The sequence below is a fragment of the Mesoplodon bidens genome (genome assembly GCF_964165515.1).
Source record: "Mesoplodon bidens genome assembly, chromosome: 13".
Classification (NCBI taxonomy): domain Eukaryota; kingdom Metazoa; phylum Chordata; class Mammalia; order Artiodactyla; family Ziphiidae; genus Mesoplodon; species Mesoplodon bidens.
The window spans coordinates 36,992,163-36,999,261 of NC_138169.1; the positions used below are offsets into that span (position 1 = coordinate 36,992,163).

Below are 7,099 nucleotides of genomic sequence, written 5' to 3' on the forward strand. Positions count from 1 at the left end.
TAGTTTTGCTTTTACCATTTTTCCTAGCATTCTGTCTCTGTTTTCTTTTTTCTGTTTTGTTTGTTGGTTTTAGTATAGTTTTTAGCACTTGTTATCATTTCTGGATTTGTTGTTTGGTTTGGTTGTGCTCTTCTTTCTTTCTTTTTTTAAATTTTTTTATTACTTTTTAATTTTTTTATTTTTAATAATTTTTAAAATTTTTATTTTAATCAATTTATTTTTTAATTTATTTTCTTTCTTTCTTTTTTTCTCCCTTTTCTTCTGAGGTATGTGGCTGACAGGGTTTTGGGGCTCCAGCCAGCTGTCAGGCCTGTGCCTCTGAGGTGGGAGAGCTGATTCAGGACATTGGTCCAGGAGAGACCTCCCGGCTCCATGTAATATCAAACAGTGAAAGCTCTCCCAGGTATCTCAATCTCAACGCTAAGACCCAGCTCCACTCAATGACCAGCAAGCTATAGTGCTGGACAAACTATGCCAAACAACTAGCAAGACAGGAACACTACCCCACCCATTAGCAGAGAGCCTGGCTAAAATCATAATAAGGTCACAGACACCCGAAAAAACACCACTGGATGCAGTTCTGCCCACCAGAAAGACAAGATCCACTTCACCAACAGAACACAGGCACCAATCCCCTCCACCAGGAAGCCTACACAACCCACTGGGGGCAGACAACAAAAACAACAGGAACTACGAACTTGCAGCCCGCAAAAAGGAGACCTGAAAAACAGTAAGTTAAGCAAAATGAGAAGACAGAGAAACACACAGCAGATGAAGGAGCAAGGTAAAAACCCACCAGACCAAACAAATGAAGAGGAAATAGGCAGTCTACCTGAAAAAGAATTCAGAGTAATGATAGTAAACGTGATCCAAAATCTTGGAAATAGAATGGAGAAAATACAAGAAATGTTGAAGAAGGACCTAGAAGAACTAAACAGCAAACAAACAGTGACGAACAAAACAATAAATGAAATTTAAAATTCTCTAGAAGGAATCAATAGCAGAATAACTGAGGCAGAAAAACGAATAAGTGACCTGGAAGATAAAATAGGGAAATAACTACCGCAGAGCAGAATAAAGAAAAAAGAATGAAAAGAATTGAGGACAGTCTCAGATACCTCTGGGAAAATATTAAATGCACCAACATAAGAATTATAGGGGTCCCAGAAGAAGAGGAGAAAAAGAAAGGGGCTGAGAAAATATATGAAGAAATTATAGTTGAAAACTTACCAAATACGAGAAAAGAAATAGTCAATCAGTCCAGGAAGCGCAGGGAGTCCCATACAGCATACGTACAAGGAGAAACATGCCAAGAAACATATTAATCAAACTATCAATAATTAAATACAAAGAAAAAATATTAAATGCAGCAAGCATAAAACAGCAAATAACAAGGAAATCCCCATAAGATTAACTGCTGATCTTTCAGCAGAAACTCTGCAAGCCAGAAGGGAGTGGCAGGACATATTTAAAGTGATGAAAGGGAAAAACCTACAACCAAGATTACTCTACCCAGCAAGGATCTCATTGAGATTCAACGGAGAAATTAAAACCTTTAGAGACAAGCAAAAGCTAAGAGAATTCAGCACCACTAAACCAACTTTACAACAAATGCTAAAGGAACTTCTCTAGGCAGGAAATACAAGAGAAGGAAAAGACCTACAATAACAAATCCAAAACAATTGAGAAAATGGTAATAGGAAAATACATATCGATAATTACCTTAAACGCAAATGGATTAAATGCTCCAACCAAAAGATATAGACTGGCTGAATGGATACAAAAACAAGACCCATATATATGCTGTCTACAAGATACCCACTTCAGACCTAGGGACACATACAGACTGAAAGTGAGGGGATGGAAAAAGATATTCCATGCAAATGGAAATCAGAAGAAAGCTGGAGTAGCAATTCTTATATCAGACAAAATAGACTTTAAAATAAAGACTATTGTAAGAGACAAAGGGGACACTACATAATGATCAAGGGATCAATCCAAGAGAAGATTAACAATTGTAAATATTTATGCACCCAAAATAGAAGCACCTCAATACATAAGGCAAATGCAAACAGCCATAAAAGGGGAAATAGACAGTAACACATCATAGTAGGGGTCTTTAACACCCCACTTTCACCAATGGACAGATCATCCAAAATGAAAATAGATAGGGAAACACAAGCTTTAAATGGTAAATTAAACAAAGTGGACTTAATTGATATTTATAGGACATTACATCCAAAAATAACAGAATACACTTTCTTCTCAAGTGCTCATGGAACATTCTCCAGGATAAATCATATCTTGGGTCACAAATCAAGCCTTGGTAAATTTTAAAAAATTGAAATTGTATCAAGTATCTTTTCTGACCACAATGCTATGAGACTAGATATCAATTACAGGAAAAAACCTGTAAAAAATACAAACACATGGAGGCTAAACAATAGACTACTAAATAACCAAGAGATCACTGAAGAAATCAAAGAGGAAATCAAAAAATACCTAGAAACAAATGATAATGAAAACACAATGACCCAAAACCTCTGGGATGCAGCAAAAGCAGTTCTAAGAGGGAAGTTTATAGCAATACACTCCTACCTCTAGAAACAAGAAACATCTCAAATAAACAATCTAACCTTACACCTAAAGCAATTAGAGAAAGAAGAACAAAAAACCCCCAAAGTTAGCAGAAGGAAAGGAATCATAAAGATCAGGTCAGAAATAAATGAAAAAGAAATGAAGGAAACAATAGCAAAGATCAATAAAACTAAAAGCTGGTTCTTTGAGAAGATAAACAAAATTGATAAACCATTAGCCAGACTCATCAAGAAAGAAAGGGAGAAGACTCAAATCAATAGAATTAGAAATGAAAAAGGAGAAGTAACAACTGACACTGCAGAAATACAAAGGATCATGAGAGGTTACTACAAGCAACTATATGCCAATAAAACAGACAACCCAGAAGAAATGGACACATTCTTAGAAAAGTACAACCTTCCGAGACTGAACCAGGAAGAAATAGAAAATATAAACAGACCAATCACAAGCACTGAAATTGAGATTGTGATTAAAAATCTTCCAACAAACAAAAGCCCAGGACCAGATGGCTTCACAGGCGAATTCTATCAAACATTTAGAGAAGAGTTAACACCTATCCTTCTCAGACTCTTCCAGAATATAGGAGAGGGAGGAACTTTCCCAAACTCATGCTAAGAGGCCACTATCACCCTGATACCAAACCCAGACAAAGATGTCACAAAAAAAGAAAACTACAGGCCAATATCACTGATGAACATAGATGTAAAAATACTCAACAAAATACTAGCAAACAGAACGCAATAGTACATTAAAAGGATAATACAACATGATCAAGTGGGTTTTATACCAGGAATGCAAGGATTCTTCAATATACGGAAATCAAGCAATGTGATATACCATATTAACAAACTGAAGGAGAAAAACCATATGATCATCTCAATAGGTGCAGAAAAAGCTTTTGACACGATTCAACACCCATTTATGATAAAAACCCTCCACAAAGTAAACATAGAGGGAACTTACCTCAACATAATAAAGGCCATATATGACAAACCCACAGCCAACATCCTTCTCAATGGTGAAAACTAAGATCATGAACAAGAGAAGGTTGTCCACTCTTACCACTATTATTCAACATAGTTTGGGAATTTTTAGCCACAGCAATCAGAGAAGAAAAAGAAATAAAAGGAATCCAAATCAGAAGAGAAGAAGTAGGGGCTTCCCTGGTGGCGCGGTGGTTGGGAGTCCGCCTGCCGATGCGGGGGACACGGGTTCGTGCCGCGGTCTGGGAAGATCCCACGTGCCACGGAGCAGCTGGGCTCATGAGCCATGGCCGCTGGGCCTGCGCATCCGGAGCCTGTGCTCTGCAACGGGAGAGGCCACAGCAGTGCGGGGCCCGCATACCGCAAAAAAAAAAAAAAAAAAAAGAAAAGAAAAGAAGAAGTAAAGCATTCACTGTTTGCAGATGACATACTATATATAGAGAATCCTAAAGATGCTACCAGAAAACTACTAGAGCTAATCAATGAATTTGGTAAAGTAGCAGGATACAAAATTAATGCACAGAAATCTCTTGCATTCCTATGCACTAATGATGAAAAATCTGAAAGAGAAATTAAGGAAACACTCCCATTTACCATTGCAACCAAAAGAATAAAATACCTAGGAATAAACCTACCTAAGGAGAGCACTGGTTCTGAGTGAATATAAGAATGCGTGCATGGAGAGGTGTGCATGGAGAGGCAAGCAACAGCAGGAACAGCCACACTTCTAGAAGATTCTAGCCAGTGTGCAGGAAAGTGGTAGAGAGTAGGAATGAATGGGTGAAGGACCCAGGGTCACAAGACCATTGGGTCGGCAGAGCCAGTGGCCAGGGAGGTTCTAGTATGTTTTGCCTCACAGCAGCCGCCCCCTTTATGCTGTCATGCTGAGCTAGCACCTGGGCCTGGGATTGGGCCTCAGCCTCCGCTGCACCCGCCACCTCCTGCTGCCTCCCGCCGCCTCCGGATCATAGAGCCCCTGAAAGTGAGCGAGCTTCGAGCCTTCGTGAAAATGTGCAAGCAAGCGGGACCCAAGTGTTCTGCACACCAAGGAAATGTGCTTCCTGAGGGAGTGGGTGGAGAGCATGGGGGGTAAAGTACCACCTGCTACTCATAAAACTAAATTGGAATAAAATACAAAGGAAGAAAAAACAGTAAGAAGGAGGAGGAAAACAAAGACAGACGAACCATCAAGTGAGGAAAGTGATCTAGAAATTAACAATGAAGTTGTGATTGAACCAGACCCTGATGCCCCTCAAGAAATGGGAGATGAAAATGTAGAGATAACTGAGGAGATGATGGATAAGGCAAATGATAAAAAAAAAGTGTCTGCCACTGATGCCCTAAATGATGGTGAACTATAGAAAGCCATTGACTTGTTCACAGATGCCATCAAGCTAAATCCTCATTTGGCCATTCTGTATGCCAAGAGATCAAGTGTCTTCATCAAATTACAGAAGCCAAATGCTGCCTTCCGAGACTGTGACAGAGCTATTGAAATAAATCCTGATTCTGCTCAGCCATACAAGTGGTGAGGGAAAGCACACAGACTTTTGGGCCATTGGGAAGAAGCTGCCCATGATCTTGCCCATGCCTGTAAGCTGGATTATGATGAAGATACTAGTGCAATGCTGAAAGAAGTTCAACCAAGGGCCCAGAAAATTGCTGAACATAGGAGAAAGTATGAGTGAACACATGAAGAGCGAGAGATCAAAGAAAGAATAGAAAGGGTCAAGAAGGCTAGGGAAGAACATGAGAGAGCCCAGAGGGAGGAAGAAGTCAGATGACAATCAGGAGCTCAGTATGGCTCTTTTCCAGGTGGCTTTCCTGGCAGAATGCTTGGTAATTTTCCTGGAGGAATGCCTGGAATGGGAGGGAGCATGCCTGGAATGGGAGGGAGCATGCCTGGAATGGCAGGAATGCCTGGGCTCAATGAAAATCTTAGTGATCCATAGGTTCTTGCAGCCATACAGGATCCAGAAGTTATGGTGGCCTTCCAGGATGTGGCTCAGAATCTGGGAAGTATGTCAATATATCAGAGCAACCCAAAGGTTATAAATCTCATCAGTAAATTGTCGGGCAAATTTGAAGGTCAAGCATAATGCCCTTCTGACAAATAAAGCCCCTGCTGAAGGAAAAGCAACTTAGATCACCTCATGGATGTTGCAGTAATACAAACCAGTGTACCTCTGACCCTCTCATGAAGAAAGGTGGGGTGCTTTGAAGATAATCCCTACCCCTCCGCCCCCAAAGCAGCTGAAACATTTTACAGCGGTTTTCCATTAGGGTATTCAATCAGATAATGTTTTCTTAATAGAAATTAAAATTTTTAAACAATTTTTAAACCTTAAAAATATTTAACACAAATTAAAAGGGTGTGTTAATCCCTACATCTTTCTTTACTAATCATTTTGGTTTTTTCCTTTGAATTAATTAGGCAAGGAAGATACTTCAGTATGGAAGATTTATTGTTCAAGTTTGAGTGAAATAAAGATTTATTAGTGGGAGAAAAATGTAACATTTAAATATATAAAGTTTGAGTTCGATATATGGTCACTGAGGCATCTTGATTTGTCTTTATAATTGCTTTATTATTTTTTTTAAATTACTTGCTTCCATGAAACTATTGGGACCACCAGTATTGCAGTAGGACCTGGGTAGGGACTGGAAGTACTTGTCAGGGCAGCAGTAATCTTACTACATTTTATATAATGTGTACCCTTGTGCAGATGCACTTAAATCTTAGACTGTGGTGAAGGGACGATTTTTATACTGCTGCAGTAAAATTGGATTACTTAGCTCTTATCTTCCCTGATATCTAAAATAAATGTTTCATATTTCCATATAGGGGGGAAAAAACCTACCTAAGGAGACAAAAGACCTGTATGCAGAAAACTATAAGACACTGATGAAAGAAATTAAAGATGACACAAACAGATCGAGAGATATACCATGTTCTCGGATTGGAAGAATCAACATTGTGAAAATGACGATACTACCCAAAGCAATCTACAGATTCAATGCAATCCTTATCAAACTACCAATGGAATTTTTCACAGAACTAAAACAAAAAATTTCACAATTTGTATGGAAACACAAAAGATCCCGAATAGCCAAAGCAATCTTGAGACAGAAAAATGGAGCTGGAGGAATCAGGCTCCCTGACTTCAGACTCTACTACAAAGCTACAATAATCAAGACAGTATGACACTGGCACAAAAACAGAAATATAGACCAATGGAACAGGATAGAAACCCCAGAGATAAACCCACGCACATATGGTCACCTTATTTTTGATACAGGAGGCAAGAATATCCAGTGGAGAAAAGACAGCCTCTTCAATAAGTGGTGCTGGGAAAACTGTAAAAGACTGAAATTAGAACACTCTCTAACACCATACCCAAAAATAAACTCAAAATGGATTAAAGTCCTAAATGTAAGACCAGACACTATAGAACTCTTAGAGGAAAACATAGGCAGAATACTCTTTGATATAAATCACAGCAAGATCTTTTTTGATC

The 7,099-nt window shown here is 38.9% G+C and overlaps 1 pseudogene across 1 annotated transcript; it reads left to right on the forward strand.

Moving 5' to 3' along the window:
• Nucleotides 1-4,566: 4,566 nt before the first annotated feature.
• LOC308626835 (hsc70-interacting protein-like) lies at nucleotides 4,567-5,727 on the forward strand (annotated as a pseudogene). The gene has a single exon. The product of its transcript is annotated as a hsc70-interacting protein-like (transcript).
• Nucleotides 5,728-7,099: the final 1,372 nt, after the last annotated feature.